A 19,445-nucleotide genomic window follows, 5' to 3' on the forward strand; every position below is an offset into this window, starting at 1 on the left:
CATTTGTGAAAATTTGTCTATGATATGATGGATATTGTCCAACTGTACTTGAACAGTCTGAGAGAAATCAGACAAATTAAAGCAGCCCATTTCTGGGATCTGTTCACATCCCATATGTTCTTTTAACCATAGATAGTCTATAGTCATAAGATTTTGGAGTGCTGCAACTTGCATCCCTCCCAACTCCTGGTTGAGTTCCAACAGTACAGATCCGGTCAAATTCGTTGTCTCACTGTATGCACATGCCAGCCTAGACATCTCCCTCCTCATTCCAATGGCAAGTCCAGGAAACAGTGGGGTGGATGCAGCCACAACCGCAGCATCGCCCAGATCCCTGTGGAGGCATTTTGATGATCATCCCCCTGGCACAAGTCCTCCAGAGAGTGCTGATGCCGGAAGCTCCTCCTCATATCGTATCTTAGTTCATTTTCTGGGTATCCAAGCTAGGCCTTGATCTTCTGCATAGAAACAAACAGACCCTTTGCCCACACTTTGACATACCCTCTATACCACTGTGCAGGACTTATTGGAGGTCAGCACACAGGAACTGCTTTTTTTTTTTTTTTATTAAGAGGAAAGAGTACCTCCATAGCTGATCATCTGACACCCTTTAAGTGATCAACATTAAGGATATTTAAAGCATGCGTTGATCTTTCATTTACCAATAGTTTTATCCTATCAAGGAGTAATCCCCAATTTCTTTTTTCTTTCTTTTCTTTTTTTTTTAATCTTTAATCTACACTTACATGAAGAATACTATGTTTACTATGCTCTCCCCTATATCAGGTCCCCCCTAACAACCACATTATGGTTACTGTCCATCAGCTTAGCAAAATGTTTTAGAATCACTACTTGTCCTCTCTGTGTTGTGCCGCCCACCCTCCCCTTTCTCCCTCTCCCCCCATGCATGCTAATCTTAATACCCCCCTTCTTCTTCCCCTCCCTTATCCCTCCCGGCCCACCCATCCTCCCCAGTTCCTTTCCCTTTGGTACCTGTTAGTCCATTTTTGGGTTCTGTAATTTGCTGCTGTTTTGTTCCTTCAGTTTTTCCTTTGTTCTTATACTCCTCAGATGAGTGAAATCATTTGGTATTTCTCTTTCTCTGCTTGGCTTATTTCACTGAGCATAATACTCTCCAGCTCCTTCCATGTTGCTGCAAATGGTAGGATTTTTCCACTTCTTATGGCTGAGTAGTATTCCATTGTGTATATGTACCACATCTTCTTTATCCATTCATCTACTGATGGACATTTAGGTTGCTTCCAATTCTTGGCTATTGTAAATAGTGCTGCAATAAACATAGGGGTGCATCTGTCTTTCTCAAACTTGATTGCTGCATTCTTAGGGTAAATTCCTAGGAGTGGAATTCCTGGGTCAAATTGTAGGTCTGTTTTGAGCATTTTGATGAACCTCCATACTGCTTTCCACAATGGCTGAACTAATTTACATTCCCAACAGCATTGTAGGAGGGTTCCCCTTTCTCCACAGCCTCGCCAACATTTGTTGTTGTTTGACTTTTGGATGGCAGCTATCCTTATTGGTGTGAGGTGATACCTCATTGTAGTTTTAATTTGCATTTCTCTGATAATTAACGATGTGGAGCATCTTTTCATGTGTCTCTTGGCCATCTGTATTTCTTTTTTAGAGAAATGTCTGTTCAGTTCCTCGGCCCATTTTTTAATTGGGTTATTTGTTTTTTGTTTGTTGAGGCATGTGAGCGCTTTATATATATACTGGACGTCAAGCCTTTATTGGATCTGTCATTTTCAAATATATTCTCCCATTCTGTAGGGTTCCTTTTTGTTCTATTGATGGTGTCTTTCACTGTGCAGAAGCTTTTCAGCTTAATGTAGTCCCACTTGCTCATTTTTGCTGTTGTTTTCCTTGCCTGGGGAGATATGTTCAAGAAGAGGTCACTCATGTTTATGTCTAAGAGGTTTTTGCCTATGTTTTTTTCAAAGAGTTTTATGGTTTCATGACTTGCATTCAGGTCTTTGATCCATTTTGAGTTTACCTTTGTATATGGGGTTAGACAATGGTCCAGTTTCATTCTCTTACATGTAGCTGTCCAGTTTTGCCAGCACCATATGTTGAAGAGACTGTCATTTTGCCATTGCATGTCCATGGCTCCTTTATCAAATATTAATTGACCATATTTGTTTGGGTTAATTTCTGGAGTCTCTAATCTGTTCCACTGGTCTGTGGCTCTGTTCTTGTGCCAGTACCAAATTGTCTTGATTACTATGGCTTTGTAGTAGAGCTTGAAGTTGGGGAGTGAGATCCCCCCTACTTTATTCTTCTTTTTCAGGATTGCTTTGGCTATTCGGGGTCTTTGGTGTTTCCATATGAATTTTTGAATTATTTGTTCCAATTCATTGAAGAATGTTGCTGGTAATTTGAGAGGGATTGCGTCAAATCTGTATATTGCTTTGGGCAGGATGGCCATTTTGACGATATTAATTCTTCCTAGCCATCAGCATGGGATGAGTTTCCATTTATTAGTGTCCCCTTTAATTTCTCTTAAGAGTGACTTGTAGTTTTCAGAGTATAAGTCTTTCACTTCTTTGGTTAGGTTTATTCCTAGGTATTTATTCTTTTTGATGCAATGGTGAATGGAATTGTTTTCCTGATTTCTCTTTCTATTGATTCATTGTTAGTGTATAGGAAAGCTACAGATTTCTGTGTGTTAATTTTGTATCCTGCAACTTTGCTCTATTCCAATATCACTTCTAGTAGTTTTTGGGTGGAGTCTTTAGGGTTTTTTATGTACGATATCATGTCATCTGCAAATAGTGACAGTTTAACTTCTTCTTTGCCAATCTGAATTCCTTGTATTTCTTTGTTTTGTCTGATTGCCATGACTAGGACCTCCAGTAATATGTTAAATAACAGTGGGGAGAGTGGGCATCCCTGTCTATTTCCCGATCTCAGAGGAAATGCTTTCAGCTTCTCGCTGTTCAGTATAATGTTGGCTGTGGGTTTATCCTAAATGGCCTTTATTATGTTGAGGTACTTGCCCTCTATTCCCATTTTGCTGAGAGTTTTTATCATGAATGGATGTTGAATTTTGTCAAATGCTTTTTCAGCATCTATGGAGATGATCATGTGGTTTTTGTCTTTCTTTTTGTTGATGTGGTAGATGATGTTGATGGATTTTCGAATGTTGTACCATACTTGGTCATGGTGTATGATCCTTTTGATATACTGTTGAATTCTGTTTGCTAATATTTTATTGAGTATTTTTGCATCTACATTCATCAGGGATATTGGTCTGTAATTTTCTTTTTGGGTGTGGTCTTTGCCTGGTTTTGGTATTAGGGTGATGTTGGCTTCATAGAATGAGTTTGGGAGTATTCTCTCTTCTTCTATTTTTTGGAACACTTTAAGGACAATGGGTATTATGTCTTCTCTATGTGTCTGATAAAATTTCGAGGTAAATCCGTCCGGCCCTGGTGTTTTGTTCTTGGGTAGTTTTTTGATTACCGTTTCAATTTCTTTGCTCGTAATTGGTTTGTTTAACTTCTGTGTTTCTTCCTTGGTCAGTCTTGGGAGGTTGTATTTTTCTAGGAAGTTGTCCATTTCTTCTAGGTTTTCCAGCTTGTTGGCATATGGGTTTTCATAGTAGTCTTTAATAATTCTTTGTATTTCTGTGGAGTCTGTCGTGATTTTTCCATTTTCATTTCTGATTATGTTGATTTGTGTTGATTCTCTTTTTCACTTAAGAAGTTTGGCTAGAGCCTTATCTATTTTGTTTATTTTCTCAAAGAACCAGCTCTTGGTTTCGTTGATTTTTGCTATTGTTTTATTCTTCTCAATTTTGTTTATTTCTTCTCTGATCTTTATTATGTCCCTCCTTCTGCTGACTTTAGGCCTCAGTTGTTTTTTTTTCCAGTTTCGATAATTGTGATGACAGACTATTCATTTGGGATTGTTCTTCCTTCTTCAGGTGTGCCTGGGTCACTATATACTTTCCTCTTAAGACTGCTTTCGCTGCGTCCCACAGAAGTTGGGGCTTAGTGTTGTTGTCATTTGTTTCTATATATTCCTTGATCTCTATTTTGATTTGTTCATTTATCCATTGATTATTTAGTAGCATGTTGTTAAGCCTCCATGTGTTTGTGAGCCTTTTTGTTTTCTTTGTAGAATTTATTTCTAGTTTTATACCTTTGTGGTCTGAAAAATTGGTTGGTAGAATTTCAATATTTTGGAATTTACTGAGGCTCTTTTTGTGAGCTAGTATGTGGTCTATTCTGGAGAATGTTCCATGTGCACTTGAGAAGAATGTATATCCTGTTGCTTTTGGATGTAGAGTTCTATAGATGTCTATTAGGTCCATCTGTTCTAGTGTGTTGTTCAGTGCCTGTGTGTCCTTACTTATTTTCTGCCCGGTGGATCTATCCTTTGGGGAGAGTGGTGTGTTGAAGTCTCCTAAGATGAATGCATTGCAGTCTATTTCCCTCTTTAGTTCTGTTAGTATTTGCTTCACATATGCTGGTGCTCCTGTATTGGGTGCATATATATATTTAGAATGGTTATATCCTCTTGTTGGACTGAGCCCTTTATCATTATGTAGTATCCTTCTTTATCTCTTGTTACTTTCTTTGTTTTGAAGTCTATTTTGTCTGATATTAGTACTGCAACCCCTGCTTTCTTCTCACTGTTGTTTGCCTGAAATATGTTTTTCCATCCCTTGACTTTTAGTCTGTGCTTGTCTTTGGGTTTAAGGTGGGTTTCTTGTAAGCAGCATATAGATGGGTCTTGCTTTTTTATCCATTCTATTACTCTGTGTCTTTTGATTGGTGCATTAAGTCCATTTACATTTAGGGTGACTATTGAGAGATATGTACTTATTGCCATTGCAGGCTTTAGATTTATGGTTACCAAAGGTTCAAGGTTAGCTTCTTTAGTATCTTACTGCCTAACTTAGCTCACTTATTGAGCTGTTATATACACTGTCTGGAGATTCTTTTCTTCTCTCCCTTCTTATTCCTCCTCCTCCATTCTTCATATGTTGTGTGTTTTGTTCTGTGCTCTTTTTAGGAGTGCTCCCATCTAGAGCAGTCCCTGTAAGATGCCCTGTAGAGGTGGTTTGTGGGAAGCAAATTCCCTCTGCTTTTGCTTATCTGGGAATTGTTTAATCCCGCCATCATATTTAAATGATAGTCGTGCTGGATACAGTATCCTTGGTTCAAGGCCCTTCTGTTTCATTGTATTAAGTATATCATGCCATTCTCTTCTGTCCTGTAGGGTTTCTGTCGAGAAGTCTGATGTTAGCCTGATGGGTTTTCCTTAATAGGTGACCTTTTTCTATCTAGCTGCCTTTAAAACTCTTTCCTTATCCTTGATCCTTGCCATTTTAATTACTATACGTCTTCGTGTTGTCCTCCTTGGATCCTTTCTATTGGGGGTTCTGTGTATTTCCTTGGTCTGTTTGATTATTTTCTTCCCCAGTTTGGAGAAGTTTTCAGCAATTATTTCTTCAAAGAGGCTTTCTATCCCTTTTCCTCTTTCTTCTTCTTCTGGTACCCCTATAATATGAATATTTTTCCTTTTGGATTGGTCACATAGTTCTTAGTGTTGTTTCATTCCTGGAGATCCTTTTATCTCTCTCTATGTCAGCTTCTATGCGTTCCTGTTCTCTGGCTTCTATTCCTTCAATGGCCTCTTGCATCTTATCCATTCTGCTTATAAATCCTTTCAGGGATTGTTTCACTTCTGTGATCTCCTTCCTGACATCTGTGATCTCCCTCCGGACTTCATCCCATTGCTCTTGCATTTTTCTCTGCATCTCATCCCATTGCTCTTGCATTTTTCTCTGCATCTCTGTCAGCATGTTCATGATTTTTATTTTGAATTCTTTTTCAGGAGGACTGGTTAGGTCTGTCTCCTTCTCAGGTGTTGTCTCTGTGATCTTTGTCTGCCTGTAGTTTTGCCTTTTCATGGTGATAGAGATAGTTTGCAGAGCTGGTATGAGTGACCGCTGGAAGAACTTCCCTTCTTGTTCGTTTGTGGCCTTCCTCTCCTGGGAGAATAGCGACCTCTAGTGGCTTTTGCTTGTCAGCTGTGCACAGACAGGGCTTCTGCTACCTGGCCATTTGCTATGGAGTTTATCTCCACTGTTGCTGTAGAGGTGGCCTGCCTGGGGCTGCTCCTCCAAAGTGGTGGAGCCCCATTGCAGGGGGAGCGGCTGGGAGGCTATTTATCTCCATAAGGGGCCTCTGTGCTCCCTGTTGCCCAGGGGGTTAGAGTGCCCACAGATCCCCAGATTCCCTGCCTCTGGTCTAAGTGTCCTGTCCTGCCCCTTTAAGACTTCCAAAAAGCACCCTCCAAACCAAAACAACAACAGCAACAATGAGAGAGGAAACAGAAAAAAAAAAAAAAAGGAAAATACACGCGATTTCTTTTTTGTCCTCAGGCGCCGGTCCCAGGCACCCGTTCACTGGTCCTGCTGCCCTGCCTCCCTAGCACCGGGGTCCCTGTCCCTTCAAGTCTTCCAAAAAGCACCCGCCCACTGGTCCCACAGGGAAAAATGCTCGATATTCTTTGTCCTCAGGCGCCTGTCCCAGGCACCCACTCACCGGTCCTGCTGCCCTGCCTCCCTAGCACTGGGGTCCCTGTCCCTTTAAGGCTTCCAAAAAGCACTCGCCAAAAAGAGGAAAAAAAAGGGGAAAAACGTGCGATTTCCTCCGTCCTCAGGCGCCGGTCTCAGGCACCTGCCCTCTGGTCCCGTAGGGAAAAACGCGCGATATTCTTTGTCCTCAGGCGCCGGTCCCAGGCACCCGCTCACCGGTCCCGCTGCCCTGCCTCCCTAGCAACGGGGTCCCTGTCCCTTTAAGGCTTCCAAAAAGCACTCGCCAAAAAAAATAAACTGCTCCGGTTTCTTTCCACCCTCTGGGAGCTGGGGAGAGGGGCGCTCAGGTCCTGCTGTGCCGGGGTTGTATCTTACCCCCTTCACAAGGCGCTGGGTTCTTGCATGTGTGGATGTGGTCTGGATGTTGTCCTGTGTCCTCTGGTCTCTATTTTAGGAAGAGTTTTCTTTGTTATATTTTCATAGCTCTATGTGTTTTGGGGAGGAGATTTCCACTGCTCTACTCACGCTGCCATCCTGGCTCCGCTCCCCTATTTTTTCATTTTTTTATAAATAAGTGATGATGATTCTGAAGGTGACAGCAAAGGGAAGGAAGCAGGATGGTATATGCTGAAACATGAGCCTTAAGTCTGCAAGAATGCTTTGGCGGGCTGTAGAGTAGGTAAAAAGTGGTGGAAAGTAAGTAAAAGGACATTTGCATCACTTCTGATCTTGAGATTTGTGAGCAATGAGGAGAGGAAAAGTAAAAAGCTTTGGAATATGACCCATTTTCCTAGAAAGCAACAGAGCAGAGGCCATGCTATGAGAAGAGGTGGAGAATAAGAGAGTTTGCTGATTGCAGAGGACCATTTCCAAGGAACACAGCAGGATGTTTCTAATGCTGGAGGGAGATGCAGCAGAGGACATCCAGAGGGTTTGGTGTGGGCAATAGGATGAAACAGCATCATGGAGGTGAGAGTGCAGAGGGTAATGGTTGGCCACTGAGACTTGCAACTGCAGGGTAGGGAGCAGTGTGAGGAATGCTGCAATCAATCATCCGAAAATAGCTTAGTGGAAAGTGGGACTCAGGTGGAGAAGACGGGATTTGAAAAATGTTCAGTCAGTTCAGGTTCAGGTGAGTCATTGGTGATTGGCAAGAACTTTTGAAATGCACTCTTCTGAAGTGAAACTGTCCACAAAATATTAGGGGAAAGGCCATACTCTTAATCTCCAAATGACTCTTAGTTACTGAATCTCAAATTCATTCTTATTTGTTTGATAATTGGGTAACAGGGATTCAGCTTTCAGTTATAGCTACTTCCTTTACTTCTTGGGCATATCCTCAGGAAGAGGGGAACAATTATTAGTATTGCCCTTATTAGCCTGGATTTAAATTAATTATTCTTCTGGAATCATGCTTGTTCTAACTTAACTTCATAGCATAAGTTTATAATTTTACCAGATAGAGCCAATTCAGATGCTGTGTGCTACTCAGTAACTTTGTGACAATGGAAAATTCAATTACTTTTTTCATCAAGAGTTTATCCTGGACAGTCTCTCACCCTGTCCTGATATGACTATGTGTACATATGTTGTGTGTGTGCGCGTGTAAGTATCTGAGATGGAGAGAGCACAAAGTATTGCATTTTTCTCCACTGGCAACATGCTGAGAAATATTCAAGTATCATTTCCTATATTTTCACTCATATTAAGTGCAGTCAAAAGAATAAAAAGATATACAAGGAATAAACATTAAATATTTGACATGTACGCAGAAATATTTAGGCTCCCTTGTGTAATGATAACTATAAAGAATGAAACATCTGATAGTTTCACTGTTGATTATCATTAAGATTGGCCTGGACTAACTATCTGGCTGAAACACTTGACTCTTTTAAAACATGGGTTTATAATGCTTGACAGTATTTATTTGATATGCATTGAAATAATTTTTTCCCTCTCTTGACAATTTAAAATTTAGTGCTTTGAGGGAAAGGATTTGATAATTATTTAAAGGACTTATTTTCCTGATTTATAATAATTCCTTTAGCAGAGTGCAACAGCAGAGCCAAGGCAAAAGCTCTGTGATTTCCTGAAGCATATTATATTATCATTTACCTAATAAATAAAATGTCCCTAGCTTGAGAAAAAGAAATATTCTCAGAAGTATAAGTAAGTAGATTTTAAAAGTCCAGTTTTTTTTTAAATGTTATAATCATGAATCAAAAAAGCTGTTACTGAAACTGTTTTAGATAATATGATCTAAATGAGCTCCCAATCACCTGTCCTTGTAGTAATATTTTTTATATACATTCAGCCCAATCTTTGGAGTTTGAACCTTGAACCATCTCCTCTGTGTCTCTGTGATAGCCAAAATTAAATTGTTAGAAACAAATGCACAATAAGAATGAGATAAAAGAGTGAGAGGCTCTCAGCTCAAGTGGGACATTCTCTCTGGAGAGGCAGTGAGATTTTCCGCTTACCAGTTAAAGATCATCTGCAGTAGCGGGACTTGGCATGTCAGGAGCTCTTGCTCCTACCAGTGTCTCTGACAAGGAGCCTTTGGCAGAAAGTCCGCTTGCAGCGCCCCGATGTCACTGTTTACGTGATGGAATGGGACAGTGGTTCCTTCATCCTGCCAGGAACAAGTGTGCACTGTTCTCTGGCGTCAGTAGTTAGAAGCAATTTTGTGCAAAATGAAAGACAGTTGTCACAATTTTGATTTTCACTGTTCGATGCCTTTTTGCCACTCTCATAAGCACTATTTTTCTTTACTACAAGAAATAAATAAAAAGGGGAAAAATCACTAGAGATCTCCAGGGATACATGGAAATATCAATAACTCAAGTAACATGGGAAATATTCTTTTGAATGCTTTCTATATTTTTGTCCTCAGATTGTATGCAAGGAATATATGTATATATTCTTTCCTTATATATATATATGTGTGTATATACATGTATATATATATGTATGATTCTTCATATAGTTTATAATTTCTCAGTCTCGAGAACAAAGACCACAGACATATTATGACTTTACCCCACCACTTCCAACCTCCTGGAATTCCAAATCCAAAGGTGCTTTACTTTCCTGGTTGATATTCATGGTTGACCTGTATGAAAGGCTCTTTTTCACATACCATCCTCCTTCTGACTTTTTAGTGAGGCTCAGAGGTTATGCAAGATGAATGAAGGCCTCAGGCCATGACATCTTCTGGGGACAAAGAATCTCACATAAACCACCACTTTGGTCCATAGCACTAGGAAAACCCTGGTTCATTTTGTCCAGGTAGAAGGTAAGTAAAGGAGGATGTGTGCTTACAAGTGATAATCTCAGTGGACTCAGGATGGACTGAGCTTTCATGCAATGCTGTTGTTTCTCAATGTAGGAGAAACACAAGACTTACATTTGGCTCTCACTTTAAAGCTGCAGCCGCTTCACTCTGGCCTCATGTCTGTGCATCTCTCACACCACTCCTTTCACCATTTCCTAATCGTGTAGGGGTCTTTATTGATACTTTCCTGGGTTCTCTGTCTGAGGTGACTTCTTTGCCAATTCTAGTTTAACAACCTCTCGGATGTCTCCACACAACAGTACTTCAGACAGCCTTCCTTAATTCTCTACAGGTGGAGCTGCCCAGTCAGGACCTCTTTGCCACCAAATAAAGGAATTTATACCTGTTAATATGATCCTGAAGTCAGTTCCCTGGAGAACAGACTCTGAGGCAGAGGTTTACGTGCAGGTTGATGGAGATCACTGTGTGGATGCCTGTAAGGAACTGACCAAAGCTTCACTGGCCAAGGATGGCCTTGACTGTGTTGTAGCTGCAGCCATGTAGCTGGTTGGCTATAGCAGCGGCTCTGGAGCCAGGATGGCTTCTGAGTGTCATCTTAGTAACAAGGGAGTCAGCCTGTATTTGTATCAGTTGCTGGATAATGGCTGCCTCTGAAGAGGGGCAGTCCCCTTTCACCAAGAGCAATTGCTGAGCAAGGACACAGCTGTGAGGTGACAGCAGCCAGCACTCCTGTAAGAAGTTGTGGAAGGCAACACATTCAGTCAGCCTTGTGTGCCCACACCCCCTTGCTCTATCTAGAACTTTTCCCTTGGAGAGCAGCTTTCCTGCACAAGACGAACATTAGTGTATCAATTGTGCACCAACTCCAGAACTGTCTTGAAGAAATTCATTGGCCTTCACTCTAACCCTCCTAGATGCACTTCACCTGCAGCTAGTGTTTCTGCTAGTTGAGTGACTGAGAACCTCAGCCTCCGGGGATCTGAGACCTGGCTCATCATGTTTGTTGAGTGTGCCTACTTCATTCATCCACTTGCTGTCAAATATTGAAAATGGTCCCTAAAAGATGCCCTAATGGACCACCTGGGTGCCAGGTGTGTTCTCCTCTGACTTCATTTCATAATGATAGCTCTGTGTGCTCTGATGATCAGGGTCTATTATGTCTGCCAGGATGGCGACTCATGTCCTTGTTTGATAATCATTGGTATGAAGAGTCCAGAGTGGTTGTGTAGAATCAACAGCTTCAAGTTTAAAGGGACTCATATTACATATCCCAGGACAAGCCTTCTTTATACTGGGGTAAATATGCAGTATTTGCGCACTGTTCAGAATATTTTTAATAAAGAGAACTGTTCAGTGACCTTCAGAGGAAATCACAGAGTACAGAAGTGAAGGGATTATTATAATGGACACTGTTCCAAAAGTCCTAGCAATTCTCTTTAACATGTAGCAGTAATTATGTCTTCAATATCATAGGAAATTTTTAAGCAAGATTCTTTCTCATCATGTAGTACTGCTCCATGACAGTGAAAGTATCCAATTATATCCTCTCTACTGTTGCTTCGTTTTCCTTGTTTGACTACAGCACCCAGAGACAGATTTTGTTCATGACTGTGATGAAAATAAATGATAATGCGCACAACCCATAAGCCCTTCTGTCCTTATTGCTATTCAAGTACCCTATATATTAGGTGAGAAATTTCTCACCTAAAACTCTGAGATTTGCCATGTTATCCATGTAAGATTGACTATGTAGTAATAGACAAAGGCAAATGCAAATAAAACTTCAAGTTAACCTAAAACTGTGAGTAGTAGAATGTTTTTAGTGTTATGACTATGGTAGTTTGATACCACTGGGCAATGAGTAAGTAGAATGGTGTTGGAAATCAGATATTTTACCATATATGGGGCAATAAAAATATAATTTGACTTAGATAAAGAAAGTCCTCCAGTGTTAAATTGGAATTAGATTTATCAGTATAAATACATGCTTTAAATATATACTAATTCCTTTGGGACAGACTTAATAGGTAACAGTTGACTAAGGCTCTTGGTACAGTAGACAGAAAAAAGTTGAGTAAGATACAAAGATCATACTGTAATAACATCAAAGGCCAGAAGGAACAAAGAATGAGTAAACTAAAATTTGAGAGAGGATATCATAATTTGTTTATATCTAGCTATTTTTTTCCACTGTAGACATTTCTTATTCTTGGTGAGAACAAAAATATCCCAGAAAGGTTCTCATGGGAGAAAGTCAGTGAGGTGTTTGTAGCCAGGAGGGGTGGGTAGTAACAACCGCAGAGTGCGCGTGACTCAGCATGGCCCATTTTCATGGGAGCTCTTGCTGAGTACAGATGCCGCCCAGAAGGTCAGGGGGTTGTGCCCAAAACATCTAGAAAACTCCTGAAGTCCAGTCACATACTCAGACACAGTTTTACTCTTTATTCATCGTAAGCTAAGCTACGTACTGTGGGAGGCCAGGGAAGTGGGATGGAGCATCTGAAGCCATAGCAGGATCTCCCACAGTCTGTCAGAGTTGAGGAAGGAGCAACAAGCTTCCAATCAAAATCCAAAGAGACAATGATCAAGGAATAGGGCAAAACACAGGCAACATCTGTCATATGTAAACTGGAAACAAAACCTGCCCCAAATCCATTCTTGATTGAGTGAAATGATCAACTATTTACTCTATGTACTAATTGTAGGAAAACAAGGGAGACGTATTACATGGAATCTCAAGAGTTCTTTGATACATTATGTCTGGCATGCAATCAAAGGCACTATATATATTTAGAGACAGGAAAATTAGGCCAAAGAAAACCATTTGAATAAAAAACAATGGCCACAGCACCTATGACAATGGAAATCTGATCTACCTCTGCAACAGGTCACCCAGGATCCTAAAATACAGACACTGTAGTGATTAGCTCCAAATGGTCAGAACTTAGTCAATGATGACTAATTTCACCAAAGAAAAACCAAGTAAGGATATGGTACGTGTAACAATAATTATATTAAATAAATAAATAAATAATATAAATTAGCAAATAAAAATTAATTAAAAGTCAAAACCTTGTCAGAAAGGATTAATAAACCTAACTGTATGCTAATTACAAAGGATCACACTTTAAATATAAGGCCACAAATTGGTTGAATATAAAAGATAGGAAAAGATGAAATATACAAAGCAGAAGAAATCCATTATGGCTAGCATAATAGCAGATAAAATATAATATATGTACAATAGAACTAAAATACTGCTAGGAATAAGGAATTATAATTCTTAATAATAAAAGAATCAAGTCACATAAAGACATAGTACTCTCAAACTTGTATACATATGATAATATATACTCAGCATATATGAGGAAAATATTGTCAACAGAAGGAAAAATAGACAAATATATTTGGAAATTTTAATATACTTCTCTCCATAACATATAATGAACAGAGAAAAATACCTGTAAGGATTTAGGATAATTGAAAAATACAATTAACTGACTTGTCCTAATTGGTTTGTGCAAAGTTATTGGAAATACAACTGCAGAATGCACATTTACTTCAAGTATAATTGGAAGATTCACCTGATTCATAAAACAGGTATCAACAAATTTCAAATGATTTAATTCACAACCAGAATATTCTGTGACTAGGGTGGTGTTAAACTAGAAACCAACAGAAAGCAACAAAAATATCTTCAAAGTTTGGGAATTAAGAACAATAGTGGCCCAAAAGAAAATATTCGTAATAAAAATTAGAAAAGTTTTGAAATGAAATAAAAAATGATATATTAAACATATGCATACAGTTAAAACAGATATTAGAGAGAATTCATAGTTTTAAATGCATATATTGAAAATAAAGAAAAGTTGAAACTTAATGACCCAAACTTCATGTCAAGAAGCAAGGAAAAGAAGAGCAAACAAAATTCAAAGAAAATAGAAAATAGGAAATTGTATAGATCCAGGCATAAAATAAAGAAATGTAAAACAGATATTTAATAGAGGAAATCAATAGTTAAAGGTTTGTTTTTGTTAATTACTAATAACATTAATAAACAACTATCAAGACTGATTAAGAGAAAAGAACAAAATTAGAGATGATCAATATCAGGAGTAAAATACAAGTGTTGCTATAGATCCTACAGCATAAAGAACAAGATGAAAGGATAGTATGAACAATTTTATGTCAATAAGTTTGATGATTTGGATGAAACAAAATAGTTTAAAAAATAAACTTACATCTGACAGAATAAGAGAAATTTTGAGTTTTCCTATAATAAATAAAGAAATTTAATTTGTCATTAAAAAAGAAGCAAACTTTCTTCAATGGTAACTTCAGGACTAGATGTTTTCACTAGTATATTATTTTAAAAATTTAAGGAAGGAATAACAGCTTACAAAACCCCTTCAAAAGCTAGAATAGGGGAGCCTTACAAATCATCATTATGACATACGCATAATTTTGATCCCCAAAATTGACAAAGGTATTATAAAAAGAAAGAAAAAAGGAAGAAAAGAAAAGCTTTCTTAGGAACGTAATATTTTTTAAATAGTAAATCCAATATAATAATATGTAAAAAGGATGTAAGATTATTGTGTTTATTCAAGAGCTGCAAAACTTGTTGAAAAATTGAATACTAGTCAATGAAATTTGCCATTTTAACAGAGAACATTGAAAAAATCATGTGATTATATTGATAAATGCAGGAAAACTTTTTGATAAATTCTGAAAGCCATTTTGATACAATTGGAAGTTGTTATTTGTAGTCATGATCTATTTTAAAGTATAGAAATCTTTTCTATCTAACAACTCACACAAGATAAAAAATATGTTATTCTAAGCATACGATCTGTTGTTTCAAATCAGGGATACTTAGAGAATTTGTTGCACTTTTTATACATAGAAGAAAATGTTATAATGCTACTGTTTTAGCTTCAGGTTTGGCTAATCCTCCAGGAAGGTAGACTCTTCATCCAAAGAGTTGTTGGATATCACCTTAGATACACACCAACTGAGGGAAATGAAAGTAGATTTTTACTTTTTGCCCATAGTAGAAGGAGGGAGTTTAAATTAAGAAGAGACAGCTGTGGGTCTTCTGTTGAGTCCCAGTGCACAAGGAGAGAGAATGGGGGGCCCTGTGCCTGTACCTGAGTCCTGGGGCAGGCTCTGCAGTTGGCTCACTTTGAAATGCTTGCATAGGGTGGATCCATGCAGATTCCAGCTTGAACCTGAAGAAAGCCCACCAAGCTCTCCTGATGGTGGAGCTAGAAGAGGTGACCATGTTAGGATCAGCATTCTGTCCTCATGAAGGTTGTTGGTGTAAAGAATTGGTGAGAAGGCTCTAGAGAAAATATGACCCACTATAGAATTACAGTATTTCCAGAATCTCTTGGCCTGGCCTTGGGGCATCTCCATGACAATGGGTGGTTTCAGGGGGTGGAGAGAAGTAGGCCATCTCCATATCAATAGGAGATTACAAGGGAAAGTGAAGGAATATTTGTACCCGAGAGGTTTGGTGGGGTCCCTCATTTGCAGCCAGGTCTTGAGAGACAGGGCAAACAGAAGTGGACCATGGCTGGTGGGCAATATATGGGTTTCTCCCTCTTTGTTTCTCCCTTTGACTGATTTCAGATTCAAAGGTAATTTGCCCTATGCTGGGGACATATTTTCCCTCAGAGTTACACCCACGTAGTCTATCTAAACAAGAGAGTCAGATGAAGTTAACTCTGATCCCATCAAGTGGTCCAACAAATGTGTGAAAACCACAGGGATACAAAGGATAAAGTAGCAGCCCAATAATATGTGTTTGCCTGACCCATTTTATTTTCCCCAGAACACAGAGAAAGACATTAGCTTGAATGTTTTACAAATAAGTAAGACTTTTGGATGAAGTTCTATTAAGTGGAAGGTGGGCAGTAATTATATATATATATCACTTTGAGAACTTTCATGTGAAATATTCCACAAATTATTCTCTACTCTATTACCTCATTCACAGAAGAGAAGGTCAGATGTTGTAGGTGGTGTATTCACAGAAGTGCTGGTACCTCAGTGTGTGGAACAGAAACCTTTAACATCTACATTGTATTTTCATGCAATAAAGCAAAGCATGTGTTTGTGTGTGTGTGTTTCATGAAGCCATTGAGGTTGGGATTGTTTGTTACAAAGCATAACATGGTTGAGCAGAAGGAGGAGAGGGCATTCACCTCCACCTAGGGAACTGCAAGAATAAGAACTCTGAAGGATAGAGAGAAGGTGAGCTCTGAAAACTCCATGACAGAGTGTTAAGGGAGAGTCAGTCCATTTTTAACTTCTGCCAGTCCCAGAGAGTCTGTACCAGCTCATCAAGAATACAGCATGAGAAAGATGTGCGATGTTTCTTCATCAGTCCCATCTCTCCTATGCTTTAGGGGCTTGCCTTCAATAGGAGGTGAGACAGACCTGTGACTGCAGTAAGTTTAAAGTCATTATTACCTTTGATTGGCCATATTTATCACTGTCTGGAAAATCTTTTATTACCTGTAAGAAATGGGAAGTAATGGAACTTGCCTTAAATTTTATCCAGGGGCTAGGGAAGAACGAGTTCCAAACAATGTATTTAAATGGACAGTTAGAGACAAAAACAAAATTGCTTCATGATTTTACTGTATGGATTGTGGTTGCTCAGTTCAAGGATTAACAGCACTTTCTGTAAATGTAATAAGTAGATCATTGTATCCAGAGAATGAATTATTCACAAAGTTTAAAAGGAAATTGCTCAGTGGTACAATGTAAGAAAAAAATTATAATTTTGCATTGTATTTAAAAACTCTAAAACAAATATTAATTTATTACAATGGAGTGTCTTTTTCCTTGAAGTGGCCTTGGTTGTGTAACTATGTTATCTGTGGGCTTGCAGTAACTCAATGGTATTGAAAAATACCGAGAACGTCATTGTCATTAAAATGTCAGATAGCATTTTTCCTTTGAAATGATAGTAATGGTAAATATCACCTTATTTCACAAGCTTTTTCATGGGAACCAGAGAAAATTTTCAGAAAGCTGGCAACTTCTCAAAAAAAGTAAAAATGTTCTGAAATGGATTTGTATTTCTTCAAAGCCCTTTCATCTTCTCACGGCAATCATCAAGTCTTCATTGCACACCTCATGGGTGAGGATATTTACTGCCATTTTTTATACCTTCAAAGTTATTCTAACAAAATTTTGATGGGATTAAAACAACTAGAATTATTAACATATTAAAAAGAAAAGAAAATAGGAGAGCTAGCTTAGGGAGCAAATAGTTTTTTAAAACTTCTGATTATAATAGACCAACTTTTTGTGTATATGCAGCTTAACATTTTTGAGATTTCTCTTTGTTGTCTATTAGTCATTTCTAAACATTCGTAAAAGTATCTTCCACTTACTGGTTTTTTCCTATGTGTCAGGAATAGGCTTAGGTGCTTTATGTTCATAGTGACTTAGGCATTAGTGTGCCAAGATTCAGATAAATCAAGTAACTTCCCAAACAGCTAATTCTGAGGGAGCCAGGTTTGGTCAGGCCTCTGATGTCAAGGCTCCTGGCTCCTACTCAAATTAGCCTCCCTTTGAACGTAAAGTCTAAGAATTCTATGCTGTTCACTGAAAAATTCACTTTAGATGTTTTAAAATGTTTTTTGGAGTTAATATTTGCTCTGTAAGATTTTAAGTTAGGTAATGGACTTGCAAAATATTCAACTGATGCTACAACTGCATTATGTAGAGAAAATGCAGGCTCGTCAATAGGCATTAAGTGTTGAGTTATCAGTGAAAAGAGGAATAAGAAGAAAAGGAGGCAATTCAGAATAATTCCCACTGTTGTTTTAAGATATCCAGTTTCTTTTAAATGAAAAGTCCCTTTTCCTTTTTCCTTCTGCTCATCTGGAGAAATGGTATCCTAGTGGAGAAAGGTGGTAGGATGCTTGCTGCAAACGACTCCAGGGCATTAGGAATGGAAGAGGCATTTTCTCTCTGCTCTTTCTTGAGCTCTATGCCACCTTTTCACCTGGGTGAAGTTTGCTCTGCTGGCACCTTTGATATTAGCTCAAAGCTGCTGCAAATCAGTCTGGTCTTGCCTCTGGCTTTGCTATTGTCTGATTGTGCACCTGGCTAAGCAGACTCTCAGTTTCTGCAGGGGTCAGGCACCTGAATCTCTGCCTGGTCTCTTGTCCAACCCACTGCCTAGTGAACCACCCCCTCCCCCATCTCCAGTGTGGGGGATACCCACCTATGCCATGGGTGCCACAGGATTGGTCCAGAGTGACTCTCAGATTTGCATCCTATTTGTCCTGAACCCTCTCTTTGCAGGACTGAACTGAGCAACTGATTCTACATCATCAGTCCCCAGGCTTTAGGTAAAGAGCAGAGGAGTTGAGTTAACAGTGGTATCCAGGAAATAATGTATGTGCAGAGTTCCTGTTGAGTCCAGGGTTGCAAGGCCCTTCTGCCTTTAATGTGGCCCTCACACATCAAACCTCTTAGCCTCCTCTCAGGCCTTGCACATGTCATTATTTTTCATGACTAGATCATCAGCTTCTAAAAGAAAAAGCTAGGCAGTAATTATATAAGTTTCTCACATCTGGTACAATAAACAGTCACAGACGCTAATATATTATTTACATTTTTTAAAGTCACATGAACCTGAGGAATGTGTCTTTTGGACATTTCTCAATCTTTTGAAGTTGTGGTTTTTGCAAACTGAGTTCAGTTTCTTAGCTATGCCACATTACCTAACAACTGAACAGAGGCCAAAGAAGAGAGGTGGAACTGCTGAGCAGCGCTGCTGATTTTAATTTTTAGTGCAGTTTTTAACTGTAACTGCTTTTTCCACTGCTGGCATCTGAATCAACACTCTGGTCTCTTAGGAGCTATGTTATATATCAGGACTTCAGGGCTGAAATATGCATCATTTAAATCACGGCCAACACATATTACATAAGGATCATAGAAATTGATCCGATTAGTGCCATAGCCTATCCTGCAAAGTCAAAGGCAACCTTTTAGGGGTACATGCAAACTGGAAAGGAAGGAAATTGATTTGGGGCATAGAGCTGTATTGCTAGAGGAATAGTGAGACTTAAACTGGCAGTAATTGTTAAACTGTTTGGATACAAATAGTTGTTAGCTTACTGTAAAGTTAACGAATTGAATGAACTGATGGACAGTGAATTGCAAACCTGCAATGTCCTGATGGAATTTTATTTTTAAGTTAATGCTTCAAGAAGACTCCAATGTGGTAAATTCAGTTAATTTCACTTCTGGTAATGGATAGTTTAGATGTTCATTTTTCAAAATAAATACAGATCTTCTTCAACTTACACTGGGGTTACATCCTGATAAACCCATCATAATTTGGAAATATTGTCAGTAGGAAATGCATTTAATACACCTAACCTACTGCACATAATAGCTTAGTCCAGCCTACCTGAAATGTACTTGGAATGCTTACATTAGCCAACAGTTGAGCAAAATCATCTTACACAAAGCTTGTCTTAGAGTAAAGTGTTGCATATCCCACGTAACTTATTGAACACTGTACTGAAAGTGAAAACAGAATGG

The sequence above is a fragment of the Manis javanica genome, chromosome 2 (assembly GCF_040802235.1).
Source record: "Manis javanica isolate MJ-LG chromosome 2, MJ_LKY, whole genome shotgun sequence".
In the NCBI taxonomy this organism is placed as follows: Eukaryota; Metazoa; Chordata; class Mammalia; order Pholidota; family Manidae; genus Manis; species Manis javanica.